We start from the raw sequence: 16,963 nt of genomic DNA on the forward strand, positions 1-16,963 counted from the left end.
CTTTGTAATGGCATTATTGATGGTATTAATGATTAAAATATTTACTTGTCTGTTTATCTTCCAACATTTTCTAAAATGTACAATTTAGCGGTATTAGGTCCTCCATTCACAAAGCTATGTAAGCATCACCACTACAGAGGAAAACATTTTTAATTGAAGGGAACATTGAAAAAAAACCCGAATATTTTAGGTTTTTGCAAAGTCAAAATTGCATTCGGTGATAATCAAATGCCTCCCTCATTAGCTTTCTAGTTGGTGAGATCTCGTTCGTGTCACACAAAGCCCAAATCCTATGAGCCATCAGTGACCACGTGTCATGAATGTCCAAGGCCCATGACCAACGTCTGATTAGGAGGAAGGTGACCTAAGTCCCAACTTGTACCTGAAGTGAAGGACACGGAGGGCAGCTCAAAGTTCTCCTCTTTGGGGTGGCAGGAGCTGGGGTTTGATTTATCCTGGGATAGAAGTCCTAAGTTTGCATAATTCCTTAGGCCCAAGAGAAAGACGGCAGGATGTTGGAGAACATTCCATGCCTTGCCTCCCCCACATTGTAAGTTGTTGAAATTATCTCTGGGGAATACAATGGTCTACATGCTGCGTGCATATGAAGACATTTCTTCACAGATAAAAGCGGGATCGCCCACAGCGAGTGGCCTTATTAGGAGGTGAGATTTCCCAAGTGTCCCTTGACCTGCCTGGGAAGTTTTATTCAGAAAAAGGGCCATGAAAAAGTTTATTTTGAAAATCACACCCCACTAAGAAACGAGCGTATTTCCCAGAAAAGTGCTTCAGTGTTTGGGTTTACAAAGAGATGTATAAATTTATTTCTTGGTCTTATATTGGACACTGTTTTATGTGTCTCATCTTGCTTCAGGATACATTAAAAAGTAATGAATGCCTTTAAAATTCGAATGTAGTGAATTAAAAGACACTGGAATTGTATAGCTATTGACTTTTAGCTTTTATGTGCTGATTCCCGGCAATTAAACTTTCCTCATTTGACCCTGTTCTAAAGGATTAAACAATGAAATGTAATTGTGTGAAAACGTTATAACATTAAAATACATAGAAAATATCAAATTATTAAGATATGTTTCATATTTTCTGAAGTTGCTTTTTTCCCTCAAGTATACTAAAGTCTATTAAAAGGAAAAGATATAACACAAATTCTAGTTCCTACATATTAAATCTTATAACTTGAATTATTTAAGTAAATTTGTGAGTTTCAATCTATGTTTTCAAAATGAAATTTCATCTACCATTTAACCTTCTCCTGGTGGCTAAAATAAGGAATAATAATATATATTATGTGTATATATTATAACATATAGGTTATATATTACGTATATACAACATATACTTTATATAGTATATATACTAGTAAACAATATTAAAAAACCATTATATAGTGTGATACATATATGTATTATGCATATATGCATGTATCCTTATGCATATATTGTTATGCAAATACATATGCACAGCATTATGCATATACAAATACGTGTTATATCACTATATCACTATGCATATAGATATACACACCATTATGTACATATGCAAACACATATCATCATGCACACACATACAGCACCATTATGCATATATAAATACCTATAACATGCAAATACGTATATGCACATATGTATCAAACCTTTGATATGAAATATAAATGTTTAAATATTGAGATCGCTATATATGTCTAGCACTGCGTGCATATACATATTTTCCATGTAATACATATGGAACTACACATGTATGACTTTTTGAAATATTGTTCTATGCTTACTGTAACACATTTGTCGGTGGCCTTGCCAGCTTTCGTGAACACCCCATGAATCAGGGACAACATCTGGAGCCACAATTTGGACGACGCAGAGAAGAGATTAGCGCATGCTTGGCGGTGCTGGGGAATGATGTTTTTTACTCAACAATCTTCTGCATCAGGACTTGGCAAGCTTTTTCTGTAAAGAGCCAGAGAGTAAATATTGTCAGCTTCAGCCTAGGAGGTAAAATCGAGGATATTACGTGGGTGTTTATACAGCCTTTTGTGGTGCAGCCATCTACCGGTGGAAAAGCCGTTCCTAGCCATGGCTTGCACACGCTCATTCTGTAGTCGCTCTGGGAGGAAGTGTTTGAGAAATTAATGCATTTTTTCACTCACAGAAGCAATTCTTCAGCTCAAATCTGTCCACGCCTCAAAGCAGCGTCTGCCTTAGCAAGAGCAAGGCTGTAACCCACAGACCTTGGGGGCATTAGCATAAGTCACCTTCGAGTTCAGGAACATAGGTCAATTCTTGGGGAAGTTTCTGGGGACATGAAAGGTGTTAGTTGTGGGAACAGATAGTTCAGGCTGCATTTAGTCTCTGCCAGAGGTGAGACCTAGATCTTGCATGACAGGGTGTCCAATGTGTCCCTTATTAACTCTGTGTGTTTATTGGTTGACTTGTGTCTGTGATACAGGAGACCCTCGGCAGTAGGGGCCCCAGGTCAGGGACCTGCACTGTCCAGGTGTGTTGACCGTACTGCATGAAGGGGTTTAGGAGCATAGACCACAGTTACAAATATTCTTGTGTCACTGTTCCCTGGCTCTTAATTGTGTCTAAATTTCTGCTTCACGCATTAAACAAAAAACAAAAAACAAAAAACAATATCTAAAATGAGACACCATGGGGCACGTGGGTGGTTCAGTCGGTTAAGCGTCCGGCTTCGGCTCGGGTCATGATCTCATGGTTTGTGAGGTTGAGCCCCGCGTCAGGCTCTGTGCTGACAGCTCGGAAGCTGGGGCCTGCTTCGGATTCTGTGTCTCCTTGTCTCTCTGCCCCTTCCCTGCTCATTCTCTGTCTCTCCCTGTCTCAAAAATAAATACACATTAAAAAAATAATAAATAAATAAAATGAGACAGGACTCCCTCATGGTAGCTCTGAAGAGTAATGAGATAGCACGAGAGCCTTTTTCTGTCCCCGAGCAAAGAGGACCTGTGACTTCACATAAGTTTTGGAGATTGAGAATGTCAAGGAGGCAGCAGCAAAGTAAGAGTTGATATTCCACAGGGAGATTCAGGGAGATTTCCAGAGAGGAGAGAGCAATGAACTTGGGGGCTGGTTCCCGTATCAACTCCTGGTATCTAGGAAGCCCTCAGTGGATGTTTTCCCAATCAATCCATCAATCAAATATCCATCAATCAATGCATGATAGATAAGACCGTAGATGTAATCTCACTGGTAAACGTGCAATCGCATAAATGATTCAAGCGGGGGGAATGCACACTGATCTATACTCCAGGGCATGATATTTATTGGTGGCATGAATTGGTGTCTGGAAGGTTGTGCCGTGGCCTTGGTGAGGAGCCAAAAGCTATGAGATTTGGCATTGCCAGAGAGGGGGAAGAGGGGCAGATATAAGTGGGTTTTAAGGGTGAGCTGATTTCCCAGGGCCGGGCCATAACAAAGTACCACAATCAAGGTGTCCTGCTTCCCCCTTCTCATAAGAGCACCGGTCCTATGGGGTTAGGGGCCACCCTATTCTGGTATGACCTTATCCTAGATTCCACCTGCAACGACCCAATTTCCAAATAAGGTCACATTCTGAAGCCCTGGGGTTGGGACCTCAGCATATATTTTTTGCGGGAAAGCACACAGAGAGGGTAACCAACCACACCTTTTGGTAAATAACACGGCATGAAAAAAGAACCGATTTCAATGAGTCACAAGTGGTCCCGAAGCCTCTTAGTGGGGTCTAGATGGCCTTGATCTTAACTGAAAAGGAAAAGAGCAGGACAGCCTTATGGCTTGAGCCCACTGGGTTTATAATGCCTGGGAGTTATCGAGGAAAGATTTGGCTACAGGCAGTTGGACATAGGAGAACTCACGTGTGCGGTGTGATCCGGTCAATAGAACGGATTTACCTCCTCCAGGAAGTGCGTTATTGCACGGCACAGAGGTAGGATAACAACGTGAGGCTGACTTACGTGCTGCTGGGAACGTCTCCAAGGCACACAGGTGTTTGTGACCAAAGCAGTGTGCGTGATGATGTGCAGAATGTATTAACATCATCGCAAAAACAAGATGTGTGTGCAAGGTACAGTACGGACTGGCTTGTGTATTTGCAGAAAGTCCTGGGATGAAAATACAAGATGGTAAAAGCCTAAGCAGAGTTTTGGAGGTGTACTGAACACCACTTTGACCCCCTGGAATTCAGCACTGTTTTATGGTATTATTTTAAAACAAACAGCTGGTTTGAATGTGGGTATTGGCCTTGCATTCGGGTTGACACGTCGTGGAATGGTTGCTCTGAGCGTTTCTGCACATCACTGTGTGGTGTTTCACAGGTGGAGGCTGAGATAGAATCATTCGGGGGCAAGGTGTGTGGAGGCCAGTTTCCCTATCGTGACACATCTGACTTCAGTCCGTGATGCACAGAGTCTAGCCATATGGCACGGTGTCTGTCCTGGAAGGAAAGGAGACAGATAAGCTCTTGGAACCAACACCCAGCATTGCAACGGGTGAACCCTGTTAACAGAAGAGAGAACAATAATGTGAACGGTCCAGAAAATATGCCGAGAAGTAATATTGCTTGTGTGGGTAACAGCTTTTGAGCTGTGAGTGGTTCTCTTCTGACTTGGCTATTTAATGATCCACGTTGCTCTTTACATGCAAGAGAGACTCTCAGACCATTAGCACACCCTGTTGGGAAGTGAGGATACAGAGAGGCCCAATTTTACAGCACATTGGTTTTCAGCCAGGACGGCCGATGTGACAGTGGGCTTTACGGGAGTCATTTATCTTTGAGGCTTTCTTGGAGCTGGTCCATAACTGCATAGACTTGGTTTAGCCATGCAAGCCGTCAAAGGCACTGGCATCTCCAATGCCTCTGGAAAGTGTATTATAGTAAATGCAATTTAAGAGGCTGTCTGACAACCTCCCGAGTAGATGCTGCGTGAGAGCGCGGCGCTCACTCCTGCAAAAGAAGAACTCAAGAATGTCGTGCCTTCGTTATGGTGAGGCCGAGAACCGACGGTGATATCATTTGGATTGGGTGTAGTGAACAAGCACATGCGAGTTTTATTTGCCCAAAGTTACCATTTCTCACCGTGGTTTTAATTTAAATGTATGCTTAAAAAACAAAGTCTTGGGGCGCCTGGGTGGCTCAGTCAGTTAAGCGGCCGACTTCGGCTCAGGTCGTGATCTCGCGGTCCGTGAGTTCGAGCCCTGCGTCGGGCTCTGTGCCGACAGCTCAGAGCCTGGAGCCTGTTTCGGATTCTGTGTCTCCCTCTCTCTGACCCTCCCCCGTTCATGCTTTGTCTCTCTCTGTCTCAAAAATAAAAACGTTAAAAAAAAAATTAAAAAAAAAAAAAAACGAAGTCTTTAAAGAGCAGGAAAGGAAGGCATATTAAAGATGTACAAGATGTCTAAGAACATAGGCAATCCCCCCACTCATTTACAGGTGTGGATTACAGATGCATCTGAAGTTTGAAAGGCATACAAACAGGGCAGAAATTTGACTTCTCCAAGACCCGGCCGTTACCAGAAGCAGAAGGCAGGGGGTGACAGGAGATTGCAGAGGTGGAAACACGCAGGGTAGGCTTCTGATAGACTTTGAATTGAAGATTATATAGGCCCCTCGTGTTCTACCGACATTTGTATGAGGAAGCACTCCATGGTCTAGTGAGGAATCCAAGCCACAGATGGGATAAATCGCCAGGTAAATCTCTTAGCATTTCATATTATGATCTTGTTTAGAAACCACTGCTGTTCACACTGTTTATGGATTTCTTCGGTTAAATCTCAAAATTACCCCAAATGCAAACCCACAAAAAAAACCCACCCACAATGAACAAATATTAATAAGTTTATGTTCTTGACAGTTTTTAGATGTTTATTTGTTTTGAGAGGGCTGGAAGGGCAGAGAGAGAGAGAATCCCAAGCAGGGTCCATGCTGTGAATGCAGAGCCCGATATGGGGCTCCAAATCATGAACCGTGAGATCATGACCTGAGCCAAAATCAAGAGCCAGACGTTCAACTGAATGAGCCACCCAAGAGCCCCTAAAACATATTCCATATATATATATATATATATATATATATATATATATATATGGACCTTGTCCATAATAATGGAAGGATAATTAATGGAGGGCATATTACAACATATGCTAATTTTGGGGTCGTGGTGTGGGTTGAATTATGTTTCCCCCAAAAAAGATATGTGAAATCCTAACATCCTTACCCCCAGTCCTCGTGAATTCAATTTTATTTGGAAATAAGGTCTTCATTTAATAATGAAGTTAAGATGCCTTCATTAGGGTCGACTCTAATCCGATATGATTTATAAAAAAGGGAATTTTAGACATAAAGACAAATTTCGGAGAGAAATATCATTAGGCTTATCATTAGGCTTTGTGGAGGGTGTTATATATTCCTCAACTAGTAAGAGTTTTGCGAATGTGCCAAAATCCAGTGAAATCAAAACAAAAACAAAACACGCTAATGAATGGACAATTAAGACTTGGAATCACATTCCGAAGTAATTCTCCATTTCTGTCAGTATTCATTAGAATTAAATTTTAACGTGGGCTCCAGCCTGACTCGGAAGGTACAGAGGAATGCTTCCTGGCTGGGTCGCGTGGAGGAAAAGGCTGGCATCGTCCCCCCGAAGGTGGCAGAAGGTAGGAGACCTCAGAGACTGTTTACGGGGAACGTACTTCCACACTCCCCGTCGCTGCATAATTCAAACCCACTCTGCTCAATTGGATATTTTAATCTTTAAAGCGAAGAGGAAAAATATAACCTTTTAGAAGCAAATCTTCAGGTGGGAACGTTAACGTGTTTGCCTGAAAAGCCATCCATTTTTGCTGCGGCAGGCAATTTGTGGTGGGAAATCATTTTCATCTCAGCCGGGAGATTGGAAAATAAACGTGTCAATGGGGGTTTTTCACAGGGAGTTCTGGAGGTGGGAGGCGGCCGTGGTGGGAAACAGGATGATATTTTGTCACCCGGACCTCATCTGCATGGGATGTGTTTTGGGCTTTGTGACCTGAAGCTCTGTGGCTTGTGTCTGAATCAACACCAATCTTCCAACAAATTTAAATTCCAGTTTTGCGCAAACATTTTTCTTAAATGGGCCCAAATTGCTCTAAACTGTTCAAATATAAATGGTAATCAGTTTATTTCAATGTGAAAGGAGTTAGTGTTGACCTGTAGGCATCCCAGCTTCGAGGGCTGTTATCAGAACACAACTGTGAGTCCACTGAAGGTCGGTAAGGCTGGCGATTTTGGTCACTACAGTGTGAGACACGGTGCCATTTGGTGGATCTCTTCCTGGAGGTATCCATTCGCCTATGTGTAAATGGAATAAATACTACTTTCCCTGCTGGGCTCAGTGCGTGTGCATAATTTGCTGTGGCACAAAGATTTCTCTAACGTCATGTAGAAACCTCTTTCGTACCCACCTTACTAATTAACGGTCTGAAATATGTTGAGAACATAGGTCCTAGTCAAGCTTTGAGAAGCACTCTGGTGTCTCCAGGGCGTGGCTCTCAGGCTTTTAACCAGGATGGTCTTTGAGCTCACGAACATCTACCTGGGGAAAGTGAACGTCACCAGCAGGTGGGTTTGCACGGAGGGTCCCGCGTAGGGGGAAGTAGGAAGACGTTACTGTCAACCTGCAGACTCTTTGATCCCCAGGGCAAGCCGTTTCACGGTTTTCTAAGATTTAACGGTCTTCATTGTAAAACAAAACAAAACAGAACAAAACCAAAAGCAGGTATAGTATCAGGATGTGCCTTAGACAGCTGAATGGCTACCATGATATGTTATTATTTGAGACCGCTCTTCTGAATTCATTGAGGAGAGAGATGGTCAGGATGAGTCAAGGGCTCTTCTGAGGCACATGTGTAAATGTGCTGCCCACCAGGACTGAAGTTCAAGTTAATGCTAACTAGCCGGGGAGGATCCGGAACTTTCTGACCAAGAGCCGATTCCAAGGCTGAATCATCTTCACAGCAGGTACAGGACAGAACAACTAACTCTCTCTCTCTCTCTCTCTCTCTCTCTCTCTCTCTCTCTCTCTCCTTCTCAAGTGGAGATAAGAATTGGCAGATAACAGTATTCCAAATTTCTGAAAACTAAAACCTTCCTCTTGTGTATGTGTGCGTGTGCCTAAGACTTAAGTTTTTTTTTTGTAAACCAGGGTTTTGGGGGTACATGGGCGACTCAGCTGATTGAGCATCTGACTCTTGATTTGGGCTCAGCGTGGGGCTCCGTGCTGAGTGTGGATCCTGCTTACAATTCTCTTTCTCCTCCCTCTGCCCCTCTCCCCTGCTCACACTGGTGCTCTCTCTCTCAAAATAAAAAATAAATAAAATAAAAAAGTAAAATCTTAAGGAAAAAAAGCAGGATTGGGTTCACTGCAAAAATTGCAAGGGAGGTACGGAGAGCTGCTATGTTCCTCCTTCTGCCCCACATGCCCACGGCGTCCCCCGTTACCAACTTTTCTCACCACGCGGTGCTTTTTTTAAACAGGGATGAACCTACACCGACAGCTTAGAATACCCCAAGTCCTAGTTTACATCAGGATTCACGCTTGCTGTGCCTTCTGTGGGTTTGACGGATGTATGATACGCATCTGTTCTGTCTGTCCATCTGCTGTCCCCCCGTCCCTGGAGACCCCCGATCAATCTGTTTACCATCTCCATAGTTCTGCCTTGTCCAGGATGTTGGACTTGGAACCTGTCTCCTCGTGTTCTGAATTTTTTCCCTTCCAAGATTTTATTTAAATCCAAGTTAGTTGACATAGAGTGTAGGGTTAGTCTGAGGATCCTAATATTTTGAAGGAGAAATGATTGAAAGCATGGAGGCAAAGACAGGACCAGGAAATGCCTTGAACACAGGTGTCCTTTTATATAAAAAAATGTTTTCAGGGGCACCTGGGTGGCTCAGTCAGTTAAGCATCTGACTTCGGCTCAGGTCATGGTCTCACGGTTCGTGGGTTCGAGCCCCACATGGGGCTCTGTGCTGACGGCCTGGAGCCTGCTTCCGATTCTGCATTTCCCTCTCTCTGCTCTTCCCCCACTGAAGCTCTGTCTCTCTGTCTTGCAAAAATAAATACGCATTAAAAATGTTTTCAGGGGCGCCTGGGTGGCTCAGTCGGTTGAGTGTCCGACTTTGGCTCAGGTCATGATCTCACGGTTCGTGAGTTCAAGTCCCGCGTCGGGCTCTGTGCTGAGAGCTCAGAGCCTGGAGCCTGTTTCAGATTCTGTGTCTCCCTGTCTCTCTCTGACCCTCCCCCATTCACGCTCTGTCTCTCTGTCTCAAAAATGAATAAACGTTAAAAAAAAATGTTTTCATATCCACAGTGACTAGCACAATGTATGGTATCTATTAGACATTTCACATACAGTTAATAAAAAATATTGTATGGCAAAGTGGTGTGGGAATTGGAGAATGTTTCAAAACTCCACACATTGGTAAAGACGTATGCAATATCGTACAGAGTCTGTCCCACCTCTGCTGTGAATAGAAAGGCTGTTCTTTATGACATGAAACGTGAGACATTCAGGAACAGGTCCTTCCAATATGTACTGTTTTTCCAGTGGCTGTCCAACGCAGCTTTCTAATTCACCAGATTCATTGCTCTTGTCATCACAGACACGATGATTTTTCATTAGCGCCTTCACCAAGGTCTACGTGTGAACATAGCGCTTAGTTAACTCACGAGAAGCTGGAAATGGATGCCTTCCCGTTTGGCCGTTTGCCAGGATGAGTACACGATTGGCATGTGATCGTGGGGTTCGCAAACATCTGTCTCTTTTGAGATCACACGGTACCTACCGTTGGCTGTTGGGTCAGTGACCAAGACTCCTTTCCAGATCGTCACCACAGTTAGGATAAAGTAGCAAGGGCTTCTGACTGTCGAGCACATTTGACACTTAGGTAAGCATTCCGCTTGGTAATATAAAATGCATCAGTCCTTTTAAACAGATGTCCTGGGAGAATGTCTCTGAGTTTACATTAAAAAAAATACGTTCCCTGCAAAGTTCCCAGGCACATTTCCCAAAGTGGGAAGATACCGGATCTGAACTGACAGGCAACAGAGGTCTCCCGTCCCTGCCTTAAGATCGCTTTGGAGCCTGGCTCCCAGCCACGTCCGTGATCTCTCCCGAGACAGACCCGATGAAGCAGAGGAACGTGGCACTGAACCCCCAAACAGCAGAGGCCTGTGAGAGTGGGGGCTTTCCCCAGTCAACATTATCCAAAACGCACCCTTGGATCCCATAGGCACGTACGGAAAATTAAGGGTCAACATGTCAGTGGAAACGGCACAGGCACCTTGACCAAGCACGATGCATGTAAAAGAAGGAGGGACTGGACACCCAGGGCCCCTAAAGCAAAGAGCTCTGTCTATCAAACAAGCATGTCTATCAAAGCACATGCACACCGTGTGTGATGAGCACCCTGCCCGGCTCATCTCCGTTTTAACGGCAGAGGGAGCTCAGTGGCACCTGGGGATCTGGCACCTGCAGTTTGCTGCTGTCTCCTGTTCACCAGACGGAAAGGTCCCCCTTCCCCCATTTGTCTCCCCTGAGAACTCGCACCCGCCCTTCAAGGCTCAGCAAATGTATGAGCTTCCCAGGGAAACGTTTTGTGAAATTTGGTGTTCCACAGGTGGTTACGTGGCTCTCCCAAACTGTGACCCATAGCGTGCTGTGTCTTTTGCATGTCACAGCCTGTAACTCCTGCCCTGAGACAGCGGTCTCCCTGCAATGCAGGTAGGAACAGCCCCAGCCTCCCCCCCGACCCCCTTCCTGTGCATGGGAGAAGCTCCCCTTTTCCTGGCCGCCATCATGAATCTCCCTATGTTTCGGGTGTGCCCTGGGACCAACTTGGCTCGTGGAGAGCTTGCACAGGTACGAGGTGTTGGGCCCCTTCATGGTACATTGAGGAGCGTTGAGTCTGGCCTGTACCCACTGGCTGCTCAGAGCTAATGACACGCAAGTGCATGCTTGTTTCATTGAAGCACAATTCACGTAAAATTAACGGGTGAAAGTGTGCAACTCAGCGGCACACTGAGTGTGCTCACCAGAGTGTGCCATGTCACCACGGTCTGGTCCCAGGACGTTTTTATCCGGCTCCAGAGGAAACACGGTGCGTGCCAACCAGATACTCTGTATTTCCCCACCTCCCGCAGCCCCTGGAGACCATGACTCTGCTTTCTGTGTCCGGGTCTGCCCGTTCCGGACAGTTCTTATCAGTGGATGTACGGCGGGTTCGTTTTAGCACAATAATTCCACGAAGGATCAGGCCACTGTGCCGATAACTGTACCGCAGAGTGAAATGCAGGCACAGAGGCGTTCTGAGACCTCAGAAACAGAGAAGCCACCCGCGATGCAGGAAAACTTGAGATCCGCACCATTAACTGATTGTGGGACATGACCGGGCCCGCCATCGATATTCCCGCCAGCCTGAGCAATACATATACCATGTTGGCTTCTCGTGTTCAAAAATCATCAGATATTGTTGCCTGAAGGTGGGAAAACGAGCAACGAATTCTTCCTCTTGTATGTTCTTGGGTCAGCTCGCGTCTTGGGTCAGATGCTCGCGTCTGTTTCTGATTTCTGCCTTTCCTTTGGCTTCCTTTAAACCCCAAGTACTGAACAAAGACGTATCCTCCAAGGAAGGTGTTTCATTGGGAGGGACGTTGTATAGCTATGTTCTCACACTGGCAAAGTCCCAATCAGGCAGGTGTCTCTTGGGTCGTCTTTGCACTTTGCCAGGTTTGAAAAGAGGGAACCAACCCACAGGCAGGTTTACCATACAACACAGAGAAGTTTCTTCAAGAAGTTTCCTTAATGCGAGCACAGCAACAATGCATTATTTCACAAGGGTAAGGCTTTCTTTACGGGGAAAAAATCCCCTTGGGGCGCCTGGGTGGCTCAGTCAGTTAAGCCACCGACTCTTGACTTCGGCTCAGGTCATGATCTCACAGTTCGTGAGTTTGGGCCCTGTATGGTGCTCTGTGCAGACAGCTCTGAGCCTGCTTGGGATTCTCTCTCTCTCTGCCCCTCCTCTGTTTACACACTCTCTCTCAAAATAAACAAATAAACATTAAAAAAAGAAAAAAAACCCACCTGGAATGTGGAACTTTGTATGCAGAGGACAATAATGTCGAGCCGTGAGCTTATCTGTCTTTTATTTTCATTTAGCCAAGCACCAAGTGTTTGGAGGGATGGGAAGAAAAAGTAATCTAAACAACAAAAAATATCAAGTTGACCTTTTACTGAGTACCCATCTCTGCAGCCCAAGGCAACAAGCTACATGGAGTTTCTTTTCATTAAACGAAATTATTCTATCGTATGAAACCGTCACCTTCATATTCATTTAACCTTTCTGATGGTTTTCTTGCCTGGGAGGCGTGCAAGAGGAAATGCCGAATGCAGAGAAAAAGGAAGAGGTTTTAAACTTCAACATAAAGCAACTGGCAGAGGGGTTTGATGTTCCTGTGGATGGGCCAAGAGCCCAGTCATGTTATGGTGGAAAGCATGGCTTTCTCCACCCTAAAACGAATGATGGCTTGCCAGTGTAAAGACTCTTAAAATAATGGTCCTCCTATGCTTTGGACAGAGGGTCTCCACTGCGTTGCACTCAACAGCTGAGACGCTAGAGGTCTTTCAGTGTTTTTAAAACAATGAATACGCTGACTTTCCCTGTGAAAGTGGTTCGCCCATAGTGTTGAGTCATGGATCTCAGTCTGCCTGTTGTTAGTTGTCACGAGAGGGTGCCTGCGGTAGAGACGACCACAGTCACAATGGCTTCCCCCAACAAGAATCCATTTCTTGCTAACCTCATAGTCTACACCAGGGGTTATTGCCCATACTGGGGAGAAACAGGTGCTCTTTCAAAGACTAAAAGGGGGCTTTACCTGTGCAAGGCAGGTAGAGGTGACCCTGGCCATTGGGGCTTTGCCATCAGACAGGATGAACGTAGCTTGCCAATGGCACCCACTGGTCTTGCCCAAAGCCCACTGACGAGAATTAACCCCATGGTTAATTCTCGTAAAGGTGGAGATGTGATGGGAATTCTAGACAGTGACAAGGAACAGGAGACCAGGCGATACTGTAGGGCCAAGCAGCCAATCTCCGCCACAATTATGCGCAGTGACTGGCTGCATGTAACGCAACATTGGGCGTATTTTGCTTTTATCTGCCTATCACAGTGAGATGGGAAAGGGAGTCCCTTCTACCTACTGCTTTCCACCTCAACGGTGAGTGCAGGACTCATTGGTCGTGACCACCACAGCTCACCCCTGCTCCCACAATCCTATTAAATATCTCTGCTGGATTTGTCTCCTCCTAACTGGAACCCAGCCTCGTGGCAGCCCAAAGGTTGGTATTTCTGTGAGATACAAATGGGTATCTGTGAAGCCCTATTTGCCCTCAGAAACCAATGTTTATGATCACTGAAAGAGGAGGAAGAGGCCAAAAGAGGAAAAGATACATTTTTCATAAAGATGGGTTCTCCAATGTAGCAGGAAAATGCCCCATGTAGGACTCTGGGCTGACAGTGTGGAGCCTGCTTGGGATTCTCTCTCTCTCCATCTCTCTTTCTCTCTCTCTGCCCCTCCCTCACCTTGTCTCAGCCTCTCAAAATAAATAAAAAAACTTAAAAAAAAAAGAATAAGGTTTCAAGGAAACTGCAGTTGAAGAGTTTTTATGAAGACCCTTATATTTAAATTGATTTACTTATATACAATGTGTCTATAATATATAACATGTATGTAATATATATGTATTACATATTTATATATAGTATGTATGTATGTATTATATATAATGTACATAGACATGTGTATAATATATATTATATATGTAATATATCTCTTACATACATACAACTAATACATAGGATAGAAGTATGTTAATTTATTTGCTATGTTTAGATAATGTAATGTATAATAAATGATAAACATATATTATGTGTAATATGATTATATTAAATAATGGTTATAGGCACACCTGGGTGGGTCAGTCACTTAAGTGTCTATCTCTTGATTTCAGCTCAGGTCATGATCTCTCACTTCCTGAGCTTGAACCCCCCGCATTGGGTTCTGTGTTGCTAGTGTGGAGCCTGCTTGGTATTCTCTGTCTCTTTTTCTCTCTCTGCCCCTCCCCCACTTGCTCTCTGTCTCCCTCAAAATAAATAAATAAACTTAAAAATAAAGAAATAAATAATCATTATAACATCATGTTATATGTATTGAATATATGTTATAACAGTATCTATGTGATGTGTGTCTATAATTATGATAGTATATACTAATTTACATAAGTACACATTTACAATAAGTTACAGGTTTTAGTGCTTTAAAGTTCTTTCATATACGGCATCGCACAAACCCGTCTCCCATGCACACTGCCCCCGGGTACCAGAATCAGACCATCCCAACGAGATGGCCGAGAAAGCAGTCGGTGAAGCTAGGACATCACTGAGCTCTGCATGATTCTACTCTGGTTGGATTGGCCCACATCTAAAGATACGTGTGATTTGTATATATTAACAGCCATGTTCTAAAATGATGTGTGTTTGTATTTGGCAAGGAAAACTGCTGGAAAGAAATATATATTCTCTGCACACGACAGCGACATGTATTCTGTTCCTTTGTGTTTTCCTTGGTAGTATATCACCCACTGAGGCTCCCATTGGCCCATGCAGACAAAATCCTGTCAGTCCCCCGGTGTCAAACAACTCTTAGTAATACTAATTCTCCATAATCACAACAAAGCTCAGATCAGCAAATAGAATAATATATACGTGCCTCTTAATTGATAGAGAAGACACTGTGATTCTATCACTTTCTAGAAGGTAGAGATTGCAGAGGGAAATGAACTAACTTCTGAACCCCACTGTGATTCAAAAGATATTCAGAAACCCAGGCAACTCCTACAGTCTATTTTAAACAATCACAAATGCCAACACGGGTCTGGACTCACCGTGACGTGTGCCTTCTCTCTCATACGTAGACATGTACGTGCATCTTGAGCATACCCAACGTTAACAACACCGTTCTGTCTTTGTCTACAATGCATCGCTATGTCATAACTCAGTTTCTTATTTCCTTCACTTCAAAGACCATGCACTTTTCTCTCCACCCTTAATAAAATCTATGCTTAACTTATATCGTAGATGCTCTTTGGACGGTCGCCCAGATCTCAGGAGAACAAAACCAATGCATCACCTATCATCATGCCATTTTCACGTGGAATTCGGGCAAAGTGATTTTCTTTAAGCTCCTTCCCGAGGCCACAACCCATTGCAAAATGGTTGCAAACGTCACCGTTCTTGGGACAACCAAACCCTTTAAAAAGTAATGGGTTTATTTTTTTAGAAATTGGAAGTACAGAGTTCCCACGAACCCCTCTCCCTGCTTACACAATCTGCCCTATTAATAACATCTGGCACTAGTGTGCTACATTTATGATAATCAATGAAAAATACGAATATTATTAATAAAGGGTTATAGTTTGCATTACTGGCTCTATCTTTGTTTTGGGCACTCTGGGTTTGGACAAATGCATAATGACGTGTGTCTGCCATTACAGACTCATACAAAATAGTTTCACTGCCCTAAAAATTTCCTGCGTTTTGTCTGCTCATTCCCCACCCCCAAGTCTCCGGCAACCACTGATTTTTTTTTTTTTTTTACTGACTCCATGGTTTTGCCTTCTCCTAAAACGCCATAGAGCTGAAATCATAGCATAGGGAGCCTTTTCAGATGGACTTCTTTCACTTATGAGCATACATTTAAGTTTTCTCCATGTCTTTCCCCGGGTTGACAGCTTATTTCCTTGTATCCCTGAATGATATCCTGTTGCATTCACCTGTTGAAAGGCTTCATGGTTGCCAATTCCATTCTCAGGCAGGTACAACTTGCCGGCAGCTTCTGTCCACTTTCTGACTCCTTCATTACCTGGCTGCCTGGAAAAATCCCAAGCTTAGAATTATCCTCGGCCTTTCCTGTTCTAAATCTATAAATCTGAGTGGTAGACCACAAGTTAGAGTAATGACAGTCTTCCCAGCATAGTAAAAATAATCTTCCCCAAACCGCCCATCTTCCTCCATGTGGTTAAAAGAGAGGAGGGGTCTTACTCCTTGTTCGAAATGAATGAAGGGGTCCTGAGTGACTCAGTTGAGCGTCCGACTTTGGCTCAGGTCATGATCTCGTGCTTGGTGAGTTCAAGCCCCGCGTTGGGCTCACTGCTGTCAGCCCGGAGCCTGCTTTGGATCCTCTGTCTCCCTGTCTCTCTGTCCCCACCCCACTTGTGCTCTCTCTCTCAGAAAATAAAATAAAACATTAAAAAAATAAATGAATGGAAATAGAAGAGTCTTCCCTCTACTTGTCCTGTAGCTGTGATTCCGGACCTGAGTGATATCTCAGGTCCTGTCAAGAGCCCGCTGGTCTGGGTAATGGGTTCTCCTTTGCAGAGTGAGCATTATCCCTACCAGATGCCTTGTCAGAAGGAAAGAAGCGTGGTGCTATTGTCATTTGATGTCCTTCGAATCATAATCAATGCCTTGATTTCCGTGTGTGTGTGTGTGTGTGTGCATGTGTGTGACACCTACATCAACTGGGGGGGAAAAATATTCAGAACCAATTGAACCAGTGACTCTCAACTCTGCATTTGGATGGCAATATTGACGGTGGATGCTAGGGAAGGCAGTGGAGGCAGTGGGTTCTGGGGGTACGGAAGCGGGTTTCTAAATTGCCAGTCTTGGAGGATGGAGAAATACGTAGAATGAAGATGGAAATGTTTCTCTATTCTCATAAAGTAATGAATGAGCTGTCATCATTAATAGCCACAGGGAAAGGTTGGCAGCTCGAGCCGAATGAATAAGAAAAGAGCGTGATAGCCTGTCCCTGCCTAATGAAGCCGAGAGATTAAAGATACTCAATCATAGCATTTTACCA

This window comes from Panthera uncia, chromosome X, assembly GCF_023721935.1.
Source record: "Panthera uncia isolate 11264 chromosome X, Puncia_PCG_1.0, whole genome shotgun sequence".
Classification (NCBI taxonomy): Eukaryota; Metazoa; Chordata; class Mammalia; order Carnivora; family Felidae; genus Panthera; species Panthera uncia.